Genomic DNA, 22,658 nt, shown 5'->3' with positions numbered 1-22,658 from the left:
ATTTCTGAGTACGAGGCCTTAGCATTGCAATATTTATAGATGAAGTGTGAAAACTGTTACTTGAAGGCTCTTTTCTTCCCTGTTTTAATTGTAGTTTATATGCAATTTTGTATTCCCATTTTTTTTCAATTTTTAAAGCTAATGTTTTATAATAATGTTACTAATAATGTTCACTATCATTTTAATTTCCTGCATAGTATTTCATTGGATGAGTGTTTTTTAACTTACTTATCTTTTCAGTTGTTGTTGGACATTTAGGATCATTCTCATTTTACCCTCATAACTCTTGGTCTTTCACACTGTCCTCTGAAATGAGTAAGTGGTTAAGAGCCAAGGCTAAAACTTATAGGCAACTTATTCACTTAGTTCCCAACTAATACAATTTTACTTTCATTTAGGACAAGTTTACCAAAGCCCACCATGTCCAAGGTACACTGGGGGCCAACTAAGATGAGAAATTCAAGACTCTACCTACCAAAGTTTAAAATCTAGTAGATAGTTTTTAATCTAAAAATAATCAGCTATTTTGTTGGTCTTGGAGGGGGGAGAAGGGGCCTTGAGTTTTAATGCTTCCAAGGCACCTACTCTATTTGTTTTACAGGAAACTGAGGCTTAAAGTAATCAAGCAGCTTGCCCAGCATCACACAGTTAAGTAGAAGAACTGAGATTTGAACCTGGACAGTGTGACTCTAAGGGATTAGAAAACTTCTTCTGTAAAGGACCAGATAGCACATATTTTAGGCTTTGGGGTCTGATGGTCCCAGATGCAAATACTCAGCTCTGCTGCTCCAAAGTAAAAACACCCATAGGTGATACTTTAATGCAGCAATTTTCAACTGGTGTGCCACAACAATTTTTAAAACATGCAACACCTGACTATTTAGTCAGGGGCACTGACCTCTTTTCCCTTAGACTGTCAAATAAAAAATGACAACAGCCAACACAATAGCCATCCAGTGTGAATGAATCAAAAGTATACCTTTTTTTTTGTCAGATCGGCAAAAAATCTATTTTTTGATATGCCACAAAATTTTAGTAATCAGTTATGTGTGCCGTGAGATGAAAAAGGTTGAAATCGCTACTTCAATGAATAGGCGTTAACTGTTTGATTGCTATACACTTTACATTTATGAAGCACCGTTTTTAATTTGTTATATTAAATTTTCTATTGGGACCAAATAGCTTTGAAAATTTTATTTCACACACTGGGAAAGAAAAAAATCTTTATAATTCAGAAACACTATAATATGTTGTCAGCAAGTTACAAATCCACAAGATCCTCCTGTTAGTTAGATTTTCTGAGTTATAAGAGTTCTTCATCTGTATGTCATGGGCATTCTGGCACTCACAGAGCTTCTGTAAAAATAGACAGGAAGAGTAAGACATTTACTTTTAGGGGATAGAGAGGGCAATTTTTTAAATTGCTCAGAAACTATACATTTAGAAATAAGAAGAAATGAGCTCCTGATCCATGCAACAACATGGATGAATCTCAAAAGCATTATGTGGAGTGAAAGAAGTACAGGAGACTAGGTATATATGATTCCATTTATATGGCATTTGGGGACAGGAGGAAGGGATTAATGACAAACAAATACAAGGGACTTTTTTAAAAAAAATTTTTTGTTGTTATTCAAAATATTACAGATGTCCCTTTTTCTCCCCATTGACCCATTCCACTCAGCCCCACCCCACTACAAGGGACTTTTTGGAGTGATGGAAATGTTCTATAATTTGGTTGTAATATGGTCACATGACTACACATATGTCTAACCTACATTGAAAAGGGTAAAGTTTACTGTATGTAAATTAGACCTCAATCAACCTGTCCAAAACTGTTATCGAGAGTTCCTTGGGCAAAGATAAATAGAAAATAAGTTAAAAGGTTCCAAAAGGAGGTAATACTGCGATTTGGGTCAGATGCACGCCATTTGTTTAATCTCAAAGACAGACCCGGAGGACTTGGGGCAGGGCTGATCTCTGAAGACACGTGGGAGGAAAGAGCAACAACTTAGGCAGCTGGAAGGTGCTGACCCAGACAGCAGTTTCTGGCCATCCTTCCCAGATTCCAGAGAAGCTCCTCTTTCACTGTGTTAAGGAAGATGAGGTAATTAGAACACTTTCTGCTATGTTCAGTCTGACCCACATCTTGACCTCAAACTGCCCCAGAAAGCGCCAAGTGCCGACTGCTGACACTTTAGGGGTCCTATTACTGCTTTCAGTAATGTTTCTGGGGCTACTCATTTAAAGACGATCCACTGAGAGTCTACTACTTGCTGGGCACTGATGTAGCAAAAAACAAGATGGAAATCTCTGCTCCCCTGGAACTTACATTCTAAAGGATGGGGGGGGGGGGAAGTAGCTTCCTATGCCCCTGCCCTTTGAACCCCCTGCAGTTGGTAAAATAAACCAGAATATTTCCTCATTAAATAATAAAATAAAATAAAAATAAATTTTTATACAGTTTCAAAATCCAAGCTTAAAAATTAAAAAATGAAACCTAAACACCACTGATTCAAAATTATACTTTTCAACGGAGTAGGTATTTGTAGTCTCCCTTGCCCTGGTTAGGCTGTGGTTAATATCAGCTAAAAAGAATGCACAAGTAGGAGTGTGCCAAAACACAAACTAGGTATCAAGAGTTTCAAAAGGAAGAGATTTCATTTGTCAGAAATGTGAAGATCTGGTGGGCATATGTAACAAAATCATTCTCAGGCCCCAAATTACATCAATCTGCTTGGCGCTTTTCCCCCCCTCATCCTCAAATGCCAGAAGAAAATCATTTTTCCTTTCCACAGTTCCTCCTAATTTTGCACGCTGCCTAAACATGTAAATTTGTGCAAATGAAAAATGCTATTTTAGTCCTGATAGAATCACTCTTATCGAGTGATCGTCCTATAAAAAACAAACATCTCATGCTGAGTTACACCTACAAATCGGAAAGACTGAGAACTAGTCATTGCAATTTCCACACATAATCAACATTTTCTGCTAATTATTTTCTTTATAGACATTAATGGTTTTTTTTTTAAACTACAGGTCTCATTTAGGATGAGGAATATCTCTGCAGTTTTCTTACAGAGATATTCTTATAAACAGAACCCCCAGGTAAAGGCTTCGTCCAAGTCCTTTACCTTCCTCTGCATCTTCCTCCAGCACTCGGGCACAGCTTCAGGATAACAGGTAATGAGCAAATAGGCACGAGGTATTCTGGTCTGATTGACAAACTGCAGGAGGGTCAAATGACAGGCGTCCAGCGGGCAATGAGATTGAAGCTGGACAGGCAGGCAGGCTGACCAGACTCAAACTTATGGAACAGATGCAGTATGTGCACCAAATCATTTCACATGCACCAAATCGTTTCATTTTTAGAGTGCCTGGGAAAGGAAGGCATAATCGTCCTCATTCTACTGATAGAGAAATTGAGACTTCCAAGGTTTAAGTAGCTTGGCCAAGTCACATAGCTCACAAGGGACAAAAGCAGAATTCAAATCTGGATTCAGTGCACAGTCTCTTTTTATTTGGTGTCCTTCATGATCCATCAGTGCAGCACCTGCCTTCTGCAGAAGGGGGATATGCCTCCTGCAGAGGCTTTTCATATTATGTACTATGAACTTTATAAGTAGTTTTCTTGAAAAAGCAGGTAGTAAAATAGTATAAACCTTGCCTCCCCTCAAAATATGGGATGGTTAAAATATCAAAATATGGGAGTGACTTGGCTATGAGTTTTCTGGTATGGCTGCTTTTGCTAAATTTTTTGTAATAAACATGCATAAACTTTTATACAAAGGAAAATTGCAACAAAAGTTACTTTAAAATTTTAATATCTTTAAAGGCCAGGATAAGAGCACAGGTGTTATGCAGCACTGTGCCCAGCAGGTTGAAGAAGAGGCTATAGGCTTAATTAGCATTAGTGATGACAGCATTTGGACAGTGTGACTAAGCTTTACTATAGAGACTCTCTCTCCAAAAACAGAGAAAATATACTATAGATATGGAAGTGCAAGGATTTTTTCTCCTCTGTGAATACTAATGATAACTTTTTCCTCATTTGCATAGCTCTGTAACAGGACTTAAGGAGAGGTGCTTCCCCAGAGGGGCAAGGGGCCACAACACTATAAATAATTACTGCCACCACCTAACATGCACTATGCAAGGACTTCTGCATCGAGGAGGTGGGAAGTATTCCAGAGAGAATATGACGTCGGGCTGGACATGAAGAAAGAGTCATGTTTTTGCCAGGTGGGGAAGCAAGAAAGAAAAGAGAAGAGCATTGAGCTGTTCAGAGCAAAAGTGCAAGCTTGTGTGTCTCTGGAGTTCACAAAACAATTCTGAAAAAGGGAGCTGCGCTTTAAGACCTGTCTCTATCTTTCATCCACATGCGAATTTAGAATTCAGCCAGAATCCTTAAAGAGCTGATTGATGGGCATGCCAGCTCCGCGACACCACCCTGATGGATGTGGCAGTGTGCTGTCACCTGGTGAAACACATTCTTCTCTCTCCGTGTTGACAAATCACTGCACAGGGACAGCCAGCCATAAAGATAAGGCATGATTTTCTCCTAAAACAAATACCAAGTAGACAAGTGTGGGTTTTATGCAGACATTTATCATCTTCTACAAAATACTAATAAAGTAGTTGCCAATTGAGCTGAAATAATTATAATTCCTCAAAAATGTCCCCTTTTGAGAGTAACAGGCAGAGCACCAACAATGTCTACCTTTACCCAAGAAGGTAAGAACTTACCAGACGTCTCTATTCTTGCCTTCGAGGGAGTGATGAAAAACATTAACTTATAAACATAATTTTCTGTAAAAGCCAACAGACTTTCAGGCAAAAGCACTATTTTGGCAAACTAAAAGAACACAAAAACGGGCCGCTCATTTTCGGAAAGCTACACTTGAATAGTCCAAACATTTTAAAGAACATATTTACACCACACAAGCCACAGGGACAACAGAGAAACAGCACAGGGTATTTTAACTTGATCTATGGAAAGGTGATTCTTCCTAAGTGTCAGCAACCACATTTAGAGGCCTTTCTATGAGCTGTTTTAGGACTGCAGGAATGTGTGTATGAATGTGTATTTATTTATAACTTGCCTCACTCCATAGGGGTCTGGGGTGGCTTTCAGTAAGTACATGCATAACCAAATATTAAAATATTAATAGAAATTTTAAAGTGCAGAGAAATGTAAGTGAGAGTAAAATTCAAGACCACTGAAACGAAAGACACAAATATGCATGCCACAATCAAACTTCCAGTTTAGCTTTGGGGATCCAGGCAGTCAAAATGAAAAGAGGCACAAGTAGGCATATCATGCTCCTTAGCAGAAAGGAGGAGGCATGCAACACTCGGGAAAGCAAAGATTTCCTAGTCCTGGATTTGAAAAGGAAATTCTCAAAAGGAGAAGTCTTGGGGACACTAAATTGAGACGGTAGACCCTGCCCTCAAAACCTCTATAATAACTGCAGTTGCTAATTCCATGTTTCCACCCCTTTCTATCACCCTTTGACTAAATTAAAACAACAACACAGGACAAAACATTAAAACCCAACTCCATAAAGGGAATTCTTTAAGCGACTAAAGCAATTTTGCTCAGCAGTGTTATTTGCCAGACAGACTGACAGGCCTCAGGAGTTCAAAAATAGAATGGGTGGGGGACATTTCTTCCAATCAATACCCCAGAGAACAGCCACTCACTGATTCAGTCATCTGTTCACTTCTTGAGCTCCTACTAGGAGATAATAGGAATCAAGAGAGGCGCTGTAGATTCAGTCATAGAAAGACACGGTCCCAATTCTTGAAGAACTCACGGTCTGGTAAACTGATCTTCAAAGATATTTTTTGTCAGTGAACTTATCTCCACAAACTTTTACTGTAACTGCTTATGGAAACTTGGATGGGATGATACAAAGAACAGTATTTTACCATGTTTCACCAAAAGCACTTAGGACATGATTTCACACTTTGTCTCTAAAAATTTTTTTTCTCCACAAGGTTTCTCATATTCATTCATTCATTTAGCAAATATGTGTTGAGTATGTTTTTTATTTCCAGGCACTGTTCTTACCACCGGGCTATAGCCATGAAAAAAGGAAACGGAAACTCCCTGCCCCGTGGAGAGCATCCACTGTAGTGGGGTAGTGGGTAATAATACTCACCAGGAAGAGTTCTAAGCTAACCCCATGCATTAATCCATTTGACCCTCACAATAAGCCAAGGATAGAGTACTATTACTATTTCCATTTTACAGATTAGAAAACTGAGACTGGGTAAGGTTAACAAAGTTACACGGCTAGTAAGTGGTAGAACAGGAATTTAAACTCAGGCAGTCTGGCCCCAGAGTTCATGTCCCTAAGCACTGCAGTGACTGTCCCTAATAGCAGATGCTCAAGAAATATCAGTTGAGTGGATGAACAGAAGAAAGGAGGACAGAAAGGTCAGAGAAGTCGGGAAGAATATTGTACAGGTTAACCAAATCCCTACACTTCGCAGAAACCCTTTCTGGTCACAAAGCACATTTAAGTGAAAATGTAACTGAGGCTTCACTGCCACCTAGGAGGAATGCATTCTGATGCTCTTTACTCAGAGGGCACAGCCTGCCCCCGACCACGCGGCTGGCAAGTGGTAAAGCTGGGTGTCCCGTGCGCTTTCTAAGGCACCTCAGAGGCAGGAGAGGCAAACTCAGCGTGAGGTGCCCAGTAAAGCTTCCCAGGATAACAGGCACTGAGCTGTGCCTCTAAATGGACAAGTGAGATTTTAAAGTCACATTTCCAGAAGATTAAGGAAATCAAGAAAACCAAGCACCAGGCAAACATAGTAACTCAATAAATACTTGAACCAAAATGTCTGCCAGTGTGGTACATTGAGCCAAAATGAACCAAATGGTTGCCAGTGCACCACATTGTATACTGCTTCCAAGTACTCGGTCCCCTTCCTGGTTCCCTAGGTATCCCCAGGATATCCCTGGGATGTCCACTAGTTCCGTGTGGTTTGCAGGATCCTGTGGGAGGATTATTTATCCCCAACCCATTGACAACGGGCTTGGCCCTGTGACTTTTGTTGGCCATCAGCCTGTGAGTAGACATGACGTAGACAACGTCTGAGCAGAAGTTTCAATAGCCAATGCATGCTTCCACTGGCTGTCTTTTCTGCTACGAGCTCCAAATAGTTGCTGCCCCTTCAGCCTGGACTACAGAATGAAAAGACACAGGGAGCAGGAGATCCGATGCCAATCTGCCAAAGACATGTAATGTGGGCAAGAGACAAACCTCCTCTGTTACTGCGAGCCACTGAAACTTGAGGACTATTTGTTACCACAGAACAGCTGACTAAAACAGCTATTATAATTTTTATTATTATTGGGTCAAATTTCAATTTTAACCCCCAAAAAGTTTTGAAAAACTTTTTTAAATCAATCAAATATTCCAAATCATCACATCAGATTTCTCACAACAGATCTGAACGGGTCTAATTCTTACAAGTATCTCACAGAAATATTCTGTATTCCTAGTCTGTACCGATGCTTCTTTTTTTCCTTTACCTACTAACCCTGGCCCTGACAAGCCTTTCATCTCTGCTGAGCTCATTTTTCCACTCTCCATACACATCCTCCGGGGGAGTCATGATTCACAAAATGGAAGCGAGGAGACTGGCTTTGAAGGCCTCTGGTATAAGCTCTATAGCCTTGTCAAACCAGCTATTTTTCATTTTAAACATAAAAGAATAATTGATGCAAATTTCATCATGGTTTATTAATAGATTCTCATTGCTTCTATTTTCCTATCTCAGTCTTTTGTAGTTTGTAGGAAAATGAGCTTCTAAAAATTGTTTTACTCTCTTATATCAACAGCAGCTCTTACTCTTCTTCTAGGCACACGCACTGTGCTCGTTTCCGGTGGCGTCAGGCCTGAACCACCGTCCCTCTCCTAACACTCGTTAGCACATGGGCACAAGCTGCTGTTCTCATGAGCCTGGAGTCCGACGGGGAAAACAGGGCAACAAGCAAGTCAGTACCACAGGCCTTCAGTCCTGTCGCCTACTATGAAGACAGAACACTGACGGGAGGGGTGAGATGAGCTTAGCTGGGGGTCAGGGAAGGCCATCTGAGAGGGGGACAACTGTCCGTTCATGTCCTGAGTAGGCCAGGAAAGCTAGCGGCAGAAAGGGCAGGAGGACACGTGGGCCGGTGGAAGGGCAGGAGGCCCTGGGTGGGAAAGCTTCGAGTGGGTAAGGACTGAAGGAAGAAGGAGCCTCCCTTGCTCCCCACGTCTCAGCAGGAGGAAGAGGAGACCGAGCTGGGTCTGAAGAGCAAAGCGCAGGTCAGGCCAGGCCAGGTCAGGTCAGGTCAGGTCAGGCAAGGTCAGGCCAGGCCAGGTCAGGTCAGGTCAGCCAAGGTCAGGCCAGGACAGGTGGAGTAGAGGTTTGGGTTTTCTTCTGAGAGGAGTGAGAAGACACTGCAGGGTCTTCAGTGAGGAAGTACGCAAGCTTTCTCCTTAAAAACTTGAAAATAGATGCAAGATAAACACTTCTAAGACTGCAAGGATGATTCAGCATCAGGAAACCTCAGAAGAAAAATCATGTAATCGTCTGGCTAAATGCTCCGATTTGCACTGATAAACGATGGGTGGAAAGGGGCAGGGGCTCAGGCTTGGCAAGAGTGGAAGTGGAGGATCCTGCAAGGAGGCCACCGTGCACATGCACGTGCAAGCGGCAGGGGAGTGTGCACCAAAGGGACCGGCAGGGCCATGCACAGGCAGGGGCCTGGTCTGGAGGGAGCTACAAGCTCGGCGTGGGGAACAGAACAAATCCTAAAGGCTGGCAGCTAGGCTGCTGGCCTGCGGGAGACGGTGATGCAACCGGGTGAGGTGGCGAGGACAATGGGCGGAGTCCCTTCATGGATGAAGTCATGAAGTTCATTTTGAACAAATGAAATTTAGGATGCCCGTGAGATATCCAGCTGGATATCAGGAAGCATTTGCTGATTTCCCCAAATCTGGGACAGAGGCTCCTCCTGCTTTTCCCGCACCCTTATTACAGATTTGCATCGCTGTGCTTTAACATCCTGCTTTCTTAACTCCACACTACCAGACTAAAAGCTCCAAGAGATTTTATGGTCTTACTCACCAATTAATCCCCAGTACCCAGCAGCATTCTAGGCACATATCAGAAATTCAATATAAGTTTATTCAAAGAATGAATAAAATTTAACAATGTCAAATTTAACACCAAAGATAAAAACGATAGCGCCCATAATAATAAAACTGCTAGTCAATCTCATCTGTGAATACGAATGTAAAATCTGCAGTAAAATATTAATAAGTCAAATCCAGCAGTCTGATAAAAGAATAACATATCATGGTAAATACGGATGGGATTAAAATAATAAGAGAATTGTATATAAGCTTTATCCTTAAAAACTTGAAAACAGACACAAATAATTCTAAGACTGCAATTCTCAGCATTAGGCAACCTCAGGAGAAAAATTATGTAATAGTTTGAATAAATGATAGAGAACATTTGATAGACTTAAAAATTCATCATGACAACCACTCAGTAAATTTAAAATAAAAAGATGTTTAATATTTTTATTAGAAAATTCAATCTTAATGATAAATCAACAGAGAAAAAACAAATAAGACAGGAAGAGACCTGAGAAAACTATTATTATTTTGAACATTTAAGCTAAAAGGAAGTAAAAAAACAAAAAAAGAGTCAAAATACTGAAAAAGAGACAAAAATGATCATTATTTCAGCTTATGGTTATCTGCCTTGATACTACTTAGGACTAATTGGAAATTTTAATGTTTTCCAGTTACAAGAGGACAACTTTCCCACATTACCTAGTTAGAAAAAATAACAAGGGGGAAAAAGGTACCATTCATGAAAACAACAAAAATATAAAATTCCTGAGACTAAACGTAACAAACAAAAAAAAACTTAAATAAAGAAAAACTCCTCAAATTAATCTCTAATTTAACTCAAGTCCAACCAAATCAATAAAATTTTTATGTTTAGAATTGGGTATTATAATCTAAAATTCTTGTAATAAAAGAAGTGACACAATATGTTTTTAAAAATGTGAAAAAGCAAATCAATAAAGTGGGATATAACACTGAAATTTAATAATGTGCTACCACAGTTAATCATGGGGTCAAGCTAGAAAATATATGAATAGATAAAAAAATGTACTGGAACTTAGTGTAGGTCTCATTTGAACTGTTAAATTACTATGGAAAAAATGTATTGTTTAATAATTTCTCTTCTGACAATAGAATAAACATTTGGGGAAAGTTAAGAAAGATGATTACTTTATAACTTATATCTAAATATATCCCAAGTAGATCAAAAGAGTAAATCTTTTTAAAACTCATTAGAATACCAAAAGAAAACAGTATAATGCTGAAAGATGTAGGCTTTTGTAAGCATGAAGACAAAGCCAAAAACATAAAAGGCTGGTAGATATAATTACATAAAAATTAAAATTTCAACTAGCATAAATATTGCATTAAAGTTCTTTTTAAAAGTATATCAGGAAAAGATCTGATAATTTCCAAATTGCTCCAGGATATGGGAAAATGAATTATTTTTATAAGGTTGACAGTACAAATGGTAAAACTTTTCAGGATGGTATACTCTGGAAATGTTTCCACAAAAAAATAAAGATGAAGAAATGAAATAAGCCTAAATGCCATCATTAGGGAAGTGGTTAATTAAATCATGGTATGCAATAGGATACTATCTGGCCATTAAATATTATAGTATAGATGCATATTTCTTGATATGGAAAGATAACCATGATATAGTAAAAAAAGATTTAAGAAATAATCTGTGTAGCATTATCCCTTTGTTGTAAAAAATTACACAAATATAAATAGACAATAAAATGTTAAGAATGGTTATTTCTGGGTATAGGAAAAAGGAAGATTTTTTTCTTTTTAAAATCTTTTCTTATATTCTGATTTTTTCTGATGAATACCTATTGCTTTCATAATGAGTAAAGGGTATTAAAGCAAACTCAATGAAAACAAGAAGTTGAAATTCATAACATATCTCATAAGTGACAGTAAATATCTAAACTGAAAAAGAATAACCTTTAAGGAACTTTTGTGCCAAGTTCTGGAGTATCTCCTGAAAGCTTTAGTCACAGATAAGTCACCGTTAGATGACAGGTAACCACAACAAAATATTTCCAATATGTTTTACAATCCTCTGTGTAGCATTTGAAGGTCTTCTATCAACTGGCCCAACTTTATCTTCCAGCCTCCCATTATTCCCTACGTAAACTTTCTGTCAAGTCAGTCATTGTTTCTTTAGTGGAAAACACCAAAAAGTCTATTTGGTGTTTATCTCTGGTATGTAGGGTTTAAACAATTTTAGTTTTGTTGTTAAATGTTTGGGTTTGGCTCTTCATAAAATCCCACTTGGTGGCAGTTACCAGAAATAATGGCAGAACACTGAAGAGAAGTTAAACCTCACCCCTTCTCTGATTATCACGGTCCACAATGACCCCCCCCCCCGCCCCGCCTCTAGGACAATGATGCTGCGCCGCCACAACTTTTCACTTGTTCGCATACTGGTGAAGAGTACATTTCTCCCATTCATTCATTCATTCGTTCATTCATTCACTCATTCATTCATTCATTCACTCTTCATTCATTCATTCACGTTTGGTTGTATGACTTGCTTTTCAGATGAATTCAGCAGCCTGAGGACAGGTATGGAAAAAGCAAATAGTTGGGGTGCATCCAGGGTTTAATTTCTGCTGAGCTTGCATTCTGGGAGGGCAAGAAAGTTCAGGATATTGCCAAGGGAGTAGCTGTTAGAATGGACTATGGATTCAGTATGGATGGGATAGAAAGGGGGACAAGAGCTGACACATAAAGAGAAAGTGGTTATTTCAAAGAACTAACCCTATGAAATGCTAACTAGGCTTTCCAGAATTGTTTTTCATTTGTTGTTCATTTTCTGGGACTACAAATACACATTTTTCAGGTAACAGGAATGTTTGTGTGCACAAGCAGTTATATAATATAGGAATATTTTTGTCATTCTGTTAGGAATAAAAATCTAGAAATTCAATCTAGTACAGGGAAGATTCTTCAATCAAACTCATTAAGGAAATATTTGTCTCTTTTATTGACGCCTATGTAAATGCTTCAGAGACTGAGGTTATTAAAATAGCAAAACAAATACAAATAGCAGAGGGCAGCTATAGTAGAAGGTGCACAGGACACCAATAAGAGCACTGTTTATGCTAATAAACAGTGTCCCTTCCCCAGGCCCACTCCCAGCCGCCTGCAGGCTCTGCCCTGGCCCCGAGCCGATGCCGAGCAAGCAGCTGGCTGCACAGCGCCAGCGCCTGAGACTCCCAGCCCTTCCCAGCTCAGGGGCCGCGAGCCTTGGGGTCTCTAGACAGGAGGGAGGGCAACAGAAGAAAACGGATTCTGTCTTCTGTGACCATACTTCATAAATACAAGAGAGAGAAAAAGAAAAAGAAACAAATTTACAGCAATCCAGAGAAAACTGTTGAACACAGAAAATTTATGCTACATGAAGCTGACTTACAAACCATAAATACCAAGTTGTATTTATGTTACGATTTTTTATTTCAAAATCATTATGTAGATGGGCACATATTGAAAGGGAAGCAAAGTAAAAATATGTGGGGATGGTTACGGACTTTTTCCTTTTTTCCTATATAGTTCTATTTGTGCAAAAAAGAAAAATGCAAAAACACCATTTTTTCTCCTACGTAAAAATCCGCACATGCACTGTATTCCAAGGGACATGTCCCACCTATATGTCAACCATCTCAGCGCACTGAAGCCCTTCCCTTCCTCTCGGGCAGTCACTGTGGCATTTGCAAGCATTCCTTCCCAGGCAGTGTGGGGATTCTGGGCTGTGATGTAAAATGAAAGCTGAGCGGGCAATGCCTCAGCATTCCCTCCAGAACCTCCGCTTCCTTCCATTATCTAGTCAAAAACAGAGCGGGCTCTGAGCTTTCCAGATACAAGACTGTAAAAGGGTCGCATTTCTCCTCTATATCCTTGCCTCCGGAGCTGTAGTAAAAATGAAAGAACATGGCTCTTTCTCAAGTAGTCATCAAAAAGACAGACAGGCATGGGGGAGGGGAGAGAGCTTTATTTCCAGACTGGAAAAAAAACGGGAGACAAAGGAAAAGCAAGGTTGTTTTTTCTTGCTCCTAAAAATGCTTTAGAAGCATGACTGTAATATTATGACCAATATGATGATTATTAAATACTGAAGCAATTTCACAAATCAAGTACCATAAGGAAAAAAATATCACTTAAAGATATCTGTAATTGAATATATGGAAGCACCTTTTGGTGAAAACAAATGTAGAAAAGAATTTTCTAGCTTAATTTGGACCCACTGATACATAGACACCAGCAACAATTTCATTAGCACTTTTCATGTCATCAGTAAGCCTTTCATCAGAGAATGAATTGCTATACAAACTAGCCTAATTCTGAAACCTACTAAAGTTATCCTGATTATTGGAGGCTCTCATAATCAAAGTTTTTTGAAATCTTCTGAGAAAAGGGAAGACATCTTCAGGAAAGGATGGGAAACAGGAATCATCAAATGTGTTTTCTTTGTTGATTAAAAGAGGTACAAGTTATTTTCAGTTTCTAGGTTAAAAGGTTTGAAATTAGAAGAGGTAGTTCCAGTCTTAAGTGGGGTCAAAGCTTTTCAAATCTCATGTTTCAGACTCTTCTGATAGGGGATGATAAACTGTCCTTTTACACACAGAGTTCAAATGCAGTTACATGGTACAGGACAATGAATAGATAGAGTCTGAATTTAGAATCAGAGAACTGGAGTATTAGTGATTTAATATCATTCCTTCATCACCCCACCTATCTTTTAAATCAATTATTTAAACCTTTAGATTATAATCTCAGAGAAAGTCACCAAAGACAAATGTAGGACAATTGGGGGTCACTGTCACCTAAACCTGGATTACAGTATCTATTCCTTTGAAACATATATTCAAAGAAAAGGCTTAATCAGCTAAAGTAGGCTTAATGCAAAACCTTTCCATTGAAGTTCAGTGGAGAAAGGGGCCTTATTCAATTTGCTATCTTTACCCTTAAATTGAAAAGATCAGAATACCTGAGATAACACTCTTTAAATCCACACTCTTAAGTTTTTGCATTCTTTAACATGTTACCTGAACTGTGGCCATGATGAAGTAAGAGGGACAATATTGTCTTTCTCAGAGTAAACAACTAAAAAACTGGACAAAATATATGAAGCAATGTTTTTCTGACACTAGATGACAGTCAATGCAGGCCAGTGCCTTGACAAAAGGGAAGTAAAAGAGGTAAGGCCAGTTTGCTGACTGGGGAGAACTTACAGCCTATAGTGCAGGTGGAGGAAGCCAAGTGCAGCCCAGTGATTTCTCTGAGTTGAGGAGATAGTTAGGGAAACTCTCAAAGTTAGGGAACAACGCAGCTGGAGTTTAGGGACAGGGTGGTAATAAAGAGAGGGCTACGCAGAGAGAAAGGTCTGAAGATTTGCGAGGCTTGAGCTGAGCACTGACTGGCACAGGCATGTGACGAAACTACCTCAACCACGGATTAGAGGGCACAAATAACTGGAGTTCACACAGGACCATGAATAACAGGTCATGTTCCCACCAGCCAGATTGGAAAGACCTTCTAATACATGACAAGGAGTGCAATCCTTAGAAGGGCCTGAGAAGCGGGAGCAACTGAGCACTAAGCAGATGGCTGTGAATTAGTTCTCACAACAAAGGTCATTTGGAAGACAAACAGATCAACTGCTTCCCCGGAAGATCAAACTGTTCCCCAGTTAACTGCATCCTGGTACAAAGTCTAAACCTATTTCAAGGTATTTATTTATTTATTTATTTTTAAATATATCTTTATTGATTTCAGAAAGAGGAAAGGAGAGGGAGAGAGAGAGATAGGAACATCAATGATGAGAGAGTCATTGATCGAGCCCGCAACCCGGGCATGTGCCCTGACCGGGAATCGAACCCCGATCGCCTGGATCCTAGGTCAACGCTCAACTGCTGAGCCACACCCGACCGGGCTCAAAGAATTTTTTAAAAATCCAAGTCTCAACAACATAAAACTAACAATACTCAGTACTTAATAAAAATTCCAGACATGCAAATAAGCAAAAATATGACCAATAATGAGAAGAAAAATCAATCAATAGAAACAGACCCAGAAATGACATAAATGAGAAAATTAGTAGATAAAGTGTTAAAACAGCTAACAGCCAGAGGGTTCATCAGAGCCTGAGAATACATAAAACATACCCCATCTGTTCCAGAAGGCAGAGGGAAGTAAGAGCATGATAGAGAAATAAAAGATAAAGGAGACCAAATCAAACTTCTAGAGATGAAAACTATGCTAGATGGAATTAACAGTAGACAAGATAGTATAGGAGAAAAGATTAGTAAATGTGAAGACATAGCAGTAAAATCTCTCCAAAATGAAATACAAAGAGCAAAATTACTGAAATGAAGAAAATGAGCAGACCAACAGAAAATGAACAGAGCTGTGGGACAACCTTATGTGGCCTAACCTAAGTGTTGGAGTCTCAGAGGGAAAGGATAGAGGTGAGAAGAGAAAATATTTGAAGAAAGAATAATGGCTGAAAATTTCCCCAATTTCCTGGAAAGTACAAATTCAGATCCAGTAAGCTAAACAAAAACTCAGGCAGAAGAAATATGAAGAAAACCATTCCAAGATACAACAAAATCAAGTTACTGAAAACCAGTGGTGAAGAGGAAAATCTCTAAAGACTCAGAGAAAAAAGATACAGTATATACAGAATAAAGATAAGATGGCAGATTTCAATAGATCCAGAAAACTGGAGTATATCTGTAAAGTCTGAAAGAAAGAAAATAAGCCAAGACTGAGAATTCTCTAGGCAATAAAAATATCTTTCAAAAACAAAGGCGAAATAAAATTCATCCCTGGCAGAATAGCACTACAAGAAATTTTAAAGGAAGTTCTTTAGGTAGAAGAAAAGTGATACCAGATGGAAATCTGGATCTATATGAAAGCATGAAGAGCCCCCAAAATGGTAAATATGGGAGTAAATACAAAATACTTGTTTTTCTTAAAGTGCCTTTAAAAATAATTAAATGTTTAAAGCAAAAGTAATAATAAATTGTAGAATTTATAACCCAAAATCATGTAGAAATAAAATGTATGGCAACAACATACAAAGATCAGTAGGGGGAAATGGAAGTATATTATTGTAAGATTCTTATAGTATGTGTGAGGATTCTTATAGCATAATGTTACCTGGATATGGAGTTGATAAGTTAAGTATACTGAAAATTCTAGAGCAACCATAAAAAATATAACTAATAAGCCAATAGTAGAGATAACTAGAATTATAAGAAACACTTATTCTTGCCCCAAAAGAGGAAAAAACCAACGACAAAAAATAAAAAACAGATGGTAGCTTTAAACTCAACCATATCAGTAATCAAGTTAATTCCAACTAAAAAGGAGAGATTGTCAGGTTACATAAAAAAGAAAAAAAATTCATTTCAAATACAAAGATAGGCTAAAAGTAAAAGAGCAGGGAAATACATACAATTATAACACTAATCAAAAGAAAGCTAGACTGGCTATATTAGTATCAGACAAAGTAGAATTCAGAGCAACAAATATCACTAGAGATAAAGAGCGTCATTTCATAATGATAAATATTTATGTACCCAATAACAGAGTTCCAAAATACATGAAGCAAAAACTGATCAAAGTGAAAGGAGAAAAAGACAAACTGACAATTAGTATCAGAGATTTCAACACTTCTTTCAATAATTAATAGAATGAGCAGAAAGAAAATCAGTAAGAACATAGACTTGTGCAACGCTATCAACGAACTAGCCTAACTGGTATTTGTAGAACGCTCAACCCAACATAGAAGAATACAACATATTCTCAAGTGACCACAAAAACAAGGCCAAATAAATTTCAAAGGACTGAAATCATACAAAGTATGTTCTCAGACCACAGTGAAATTAGATATCAATGGGAGAAAGATGTCTGGAATATCTAAAAAGTAAAAAATACACTTCTAACTAACCCCTGAGGCAAAGAAGAAATCAACAGGTCAATTAGAACATGTTTTGAATGGAATAAAAATGAAAACATGATATATCAAATTTGAGAGATGCTACTAAAGCCATGGGTAGAGGTAAATGTCAGGTTATGCATATGTAAAATCTCATCAAATTGCACACTTCAGGTATGTGCAGTGTACTGTATGTCAATTTATCTCAATAAAACTGTTTAAAAGTACCCTAAACACTCAACTGTTTACTGTTCCTTTAACCTGCCATTTCACATTTCTTCATTCCCAACCCACTCAACATCTTATAAAGGAGTTCAGGAAGTCTGTCTTCAGGGTGTTGGCATCCACCCATGAAACATATTTAAAATAAGATACCTATTTTCCATTACCAGAAGAGTAGGCGGAGGTGAAGGGCTCAGGAAACAATAGAGCAGACACTTAAGCAACACTAATTTGGAGGGTAGAGGGAGCACTGAAAGCAATTGACATTTCTTTGTTCCTTTTTATGCCACCTGGGTACCCCCTTAGCTAAAATTGCTTTGGAGCTCCCAAAGTCAATCTGCTTTTCTTTGCCAAATAATGCACTGTTCCAAGAAACTGCTTGAGTTGCCACATGGCTTTTAGCAAAAAAACATATAACTCAGCTTGTTTTCTACTGATGTACTACATGCTACTCAGAAAAAAAAACAACAACCAGGGTGCATCTGTTCTTTCCATCTGAATCACAGATACGGCTCAAGTTCTACCCTCTCCAAGGCAATCAGCCTTCCCCTACCGTTCTGGGACCTGCTGACATCCTCCCTGATCTCTGATCTCTGTACAATTCTCAGATTGAATCATGCAATTTGTCATTAAAACTGTCTGTTTTCTTATCTTGTGTATGGAGATTTCTTCTATTCTTCTCAAATTTTCAGCTTGCCTATAATATGGGAACTTTTGCCCATAGTCTTGCTCTCTTAGGGAAATAATGAGGAAGGAGCCTTCATTCTTACCATTACTCCTATTTAATCAAGAGACATAGCCATCTGATTAGGGAGGGAGGTCGGTGCTCAGGCACAGCCAGCTTCGGGAGAGCCCCTTCTCCCCGCCAAGAGCTGCTGGCCCATCAGCAGGGTACATTTCCCTCTTGAAGGCTGCATGTGGTTTCCCAACTGTTGTGCCTCCAATGGAGTAGATCCGTGGAACTGAGGAGAAGGGAGAAATGCTGCAGGCTTCATTTTGGCCTGGGGTGCAAGCCACATTCCTCAGTTCAGCTTGATCAGCAGTACAGCTGATAATATCCCACCATCAACAGGAATGGATATGAGGTATAATTAATATCACCCACATCCAGAATGCCTTGCCTTTCTTTATTTGACCATCAAAATGTCTACCATTCTAGGCTGACTTTATTCATGGAGCCTTTTGTAACTGTCGAGTTCCTGATGAATCATTTCCTAGACTGTGCCCCCAAGTACCCTTTCTGCAATATTTATTCTGCTTGGCATTCTAGTTAGTTGTATGTATCTCTTTCGACACTTAAATTATAAGTTCTTTAAGGGAAGAGTCTGGCTATGTCGTACTTATCTTTGTATCAATTCAGTTTAACTTTTGAAGACATTTAATTTGGGTCACCTTTGTAATTACTTGTTTACTGTTTGTTTTTAGGCTGACCGTAAATTCAATGAGGCAGGCAGTCACTTCTTGTTAACTGCTGTATCTCTTCCATGGGAGTGGGGCTTGACACAGATTAAATACCCTGTAAATATTCATTGAATTGTACATTTTCTCTTACACATTTATATCAATGCCTAATAAATATTTGTTGACTGATCCATTTATTAATTGATAGGGGAGGGTGAGATATGGAAGATGAATCTAAAATCAAAGTGCCATCTTACTTAATTCCAGAATAACTAAAATCACCACCAACAAAATATGTTGTTACCGTTACCTCTGAAGGCAACAGTAAATGATGACAATTATTCCTTTACCCACACTACACATTGCCCTTCAGAGTTTTCGTAACTATATACTAACAAGCTACTTGGTGTACTCAATACAAAGAGTGAAATCCAATTTGCATAATCACTGATTGCTCTTGTTCCTAAATGATCACTTTCTAATGAAAAATAGGTTTTTCACATTGCAGACATAAGGAAATCTTGGACATTGAATCCAGCCAGTCTGTTGGTTCTGAAATAGTGCCTCAGCGGGAGAGTACAAGCTACAAGGGCAATATGACCTCCACAGCTTTTTTCTGTGTGGTTTGCTGTTGTAAAATGGGTCAGATATTCGAGTACTCTGCTGTCCAGGGCCAATGGCAATCGGTGCATCTTGGCCTCATAGGGGTCCCTTGACTTTCTTTCAATAGCTCAGTACCACTAGAGCAAACATTCAAATTTAGATTTATTAGCTAACTGATTAGAAAGGGATGGGAGAAAAATAAAGTCCAAGAAAATACCTAATAAACAAAAAAAAGTATGCATCTAGTGGTTGTCCAGTCTTCTGCTGGGTGTTTTGGGAAGAAAGTGTCTGTCCTCCAGGAGCCAACAGTGCATTTCATTCATGCTGAATTAGTGTGGCCCACAGCACGGCTGGTCTGCACTGCGGCCGTTACAGAACAACGCCAAGTGGACCGTGAGGAAGTGTGAAAGTCTGCATCTGGCCAATCAGAACACAGAAGGGTCAGGAGGGTGTTTCATGGCGAGTCTTGAAGAAACAAATGTAGCAGTTAAATTGGTAGCGATGAACAGGGATGCTTAGGAAAGAGGGCAAATCCCAAGAATTACAATCCCTTTACAATAAGAATACTTTCCAAAGTCTATGTTGAATCTGATCCCCCCCAGAGTGCGTGACAATCCACTGACTGGTCAGGGTGGCAAACTCAAACCTGATTAAGACTCTCCTGAGGGGCTTCTGAGTGGGTCCCAGTTTTCAAAGACCCTCTGAATTTGCTGCAATCACTAAAGCCAGGAAAGGGACATCCCACAGTTGATACATATCTAACAGGACATTTATCACGACCATCCGATGATTATTATTTTACTGCAGCTTTTCTGGAGGAAGATGCTAGTCCTCTAGTGCAGTAGTTCCCAATTTGTGGGGAGTATGAAGTTATTCTGAGGATCCCAATAAATTCATAGGAGCACCAAGCACTGTCTGAACACTATATAGATTATGTTTCACACAAAGATACTGTCATGTTCCAAATATAGATAATCACTATTGTTTTTAATTTTTAAAGGTATATTTTAAAATGCAATTGAATTCATAGCCAGTTTCTTCATCACTATAATCTAGGACTCCTCAAGGCGCTTAATTACCCAACAAATGAAAGTCCTAAGGAAAGAAGCACAGAAAAGGGGTTCATCACACAGAGTGGTGGGGGTGTGGTGAGGTGCCAGCAAAGGCTTTCCAGAGAGATACTTGAGTGTTTCTCAAAGAGGGAAGGTACCTCAAAAGTCTGAACATTTCTGTAATAAATTTTTAGCTTATATTTTTATTCTAGTAACATTCTTAAAATTACATACATACATTCTGGATCACCTGGATGCCCACCTTGTACCTGAGCATGTAGAAAGATAAGAGAGGAACTTGCAGTTGCCAAGTGGTCAGGTGCCCGGTCACCTGAGTTGAATTATATATTGTAAGTCAGTGGGGGGTTTAAAATAAAAGTTACACAATCTAAATTATATTTTTAAGAGATGATTCTTGTGAATGTGTGCAGAATGGATTATGCAGAGGGGCAAGAGTAGTAGCAGGAAAACCAGGTAGGGAGCTTTTAGAGTAGTCCTGAGGCATAATGATGATTGTTTAGACTGGAAAGACTGGAACTGAGATTGAAGGAAGTAGATGGATTTTTTAAGGACATGGTTGGGGTTTCATTCCTTCACAAGGAAAGCCTAAGTCTAAACTCAGGCCTAAGGATGAGTAGTTTGCCAGCAAAAGTGTAGAGAAAGGAGGACAGTGGGAACAGCAAGTCCTGGAGGTGAGAGACACCAAGGTACATTCAAAAGTGAAAGGAGGTCAATTGTTTGGGCTCACAACAGAGAGTGGAGAAATGCATAAGAAATAAAGTCTCCAGGAATGAATGGGGTTAGATACAGCCACATTAAGGAGTCTGAACTTCATCCTAAAAGCAATGAGGAAACAATGGTTTTAAGCAAAGAAGTGACAATCTTTTCAAGAAAGATGTGCACTGAGAAATGCCTGTTAGATTCAGTAACAAGGAGTAACCTGGCAAAAGCAGCCTCTCGGGGCGGAGTGCAAGTCAAGCTGGCAGGAAACCAATTTTGTGTCAGGCAAAGAAACAGAAAACAATAGTGTAATAATTGCACATTATGCACTAACAACTAGAGAATGAAAACATGAACTAGATGCAGGCTTTTTAAAAATTTTTATTCCAAACTACCTCAAAGTCCTTAATTCTGATAGGTGATAAGATACAGACAGGTTAGACAGAGAGCATATAAAACAGACAGAGAGGTAGGGAAGGGAGGAACCACACTGAGTTTTGATCTTAATAGGTTTAAGGTAATTTTCAGGTGGTTTTAAACTAAGATTAAAATAAAACTGGTTGTTAACAGTGAGAGATTAACTAGAAGATGATAAAACATATTAAGACATTTGCAGTCTTTTAAATCTTGCTCTAAATAATTTCCCTACATGTATTCTATTAATGATTACTTTTAGCAATTGGAGATTTAGAGGTTTTTAAATTTGAGTTTATGGTTATAGTTTTACAGAAAAACACAATTTACATAAGTCTTAGAATCAGTTATGTGCAAGACTATCCTCACTGTAACCTGATTCATAGTTATTCAAGGTGTAGCTCAGATGGAGGTTCCCTTCAGGACACTTTCCATAAAACAAAGGTTAGGCATATGTTTTTTTCTCTGTTCTTCTGTAGCGCTGTGTGCATAATTCTATCACTTCACTGGTTTTGTGTCTGTCTCTCACAGGCAGGGATTCTGTCTTACTCATCTTTGAACAAGATTTTTGCATGCCCAGCCCCTAGCACAGTGCTTGAGGCACAGTAAGTTAAATAAATGCTTGTTTAACTGGTGAATCACTGAGATGTCTTCCAGCCTGGACCATGCAGCCGTGCCCAGGCACCAGCATCCACCTGGTGGCAGCAGCCCCACAGTGCAGCAAGCCCAGGAGAAAGTAAACAGTTTATGGAGAGTTCCTCTAACAAGCCAAAAAATCTATAAAGTCATAGCAAATCTAGCTGTACTCCATACTCCCCAACTTCCCCTCCACCTCTTCCCCCACCTAAATCTCTAAACCCATATAGCAAAAAGCCAGTCCATACAAAGTCTTAATGCTTTATCTTTGTTTTCTCAGAATCAATCAGATCCTTATAATGAACATTAAAAGAAAAAAATGTTACAAGTAGGTAAAAAAATTCAGTAGTACTGTTAGATTTTTAACAAATTCCCAAAATACTACTTCAAGAACTTTTTACCTCAGAAATATTTTCTTGTTGGTTCAAACAAGATCAATATAACCAAGTGCATTATTCACTTTAAAATATCTTTAGCATTTGTCCAGCTATCACAGAATAGTATTTGATTTTT

General features: G+C 38.8%; 1 protein-coding gene across 5 annotated transcripts in view; it reads right to left on the bottom strand.

Annotated features, from left to right (window-relative positions):
- Positions 1-22,658, bottom strand: part of CRACD (capping protein inhibiting regulator of actin dynamics) — a 205,315-nt gene that overhangs the window by 114,990 nt on the left and 67,667 nt on the right. The window contains exons 2-3 of one of the 5 annotated variants that reach the window (XM_081162800.1): positions 19,541-19,740; positions 18,090-18,281 (exon numbers count right to left, since the gene is read on the bottom strand). The exons of the other annotated variants lie outside the window; for them this stretch is intronic. The gene's annotated coding sequence lies outside the window, so the exon portion shown is untranslated. The remainder of the gene's footprint in view (positions 1-18,089; positions 18,282-19,540; positions 19,741-22,658) is intronic. 5 annotated transcript variants of the gene reach the window in all.

The sequence above is a fragment of the Miniopterus schreibersii genome (genome assembly GCF_964146895.1).
Source record: "Miniopterus schreibersii genome assembly, chromosome: 1".
Lineage (NCBI taxonomy): Eukaryota > Metazoa > Chordata > Mammalia > Chiroptera > Miniopteridae > Miniopterus > Miniopterus schreibersii.
The sequence above is the reverse complement of the archived record's forward strand: the minus strand, read 5'-3'. Positions and strand labels throughout refer to the sequence as shown.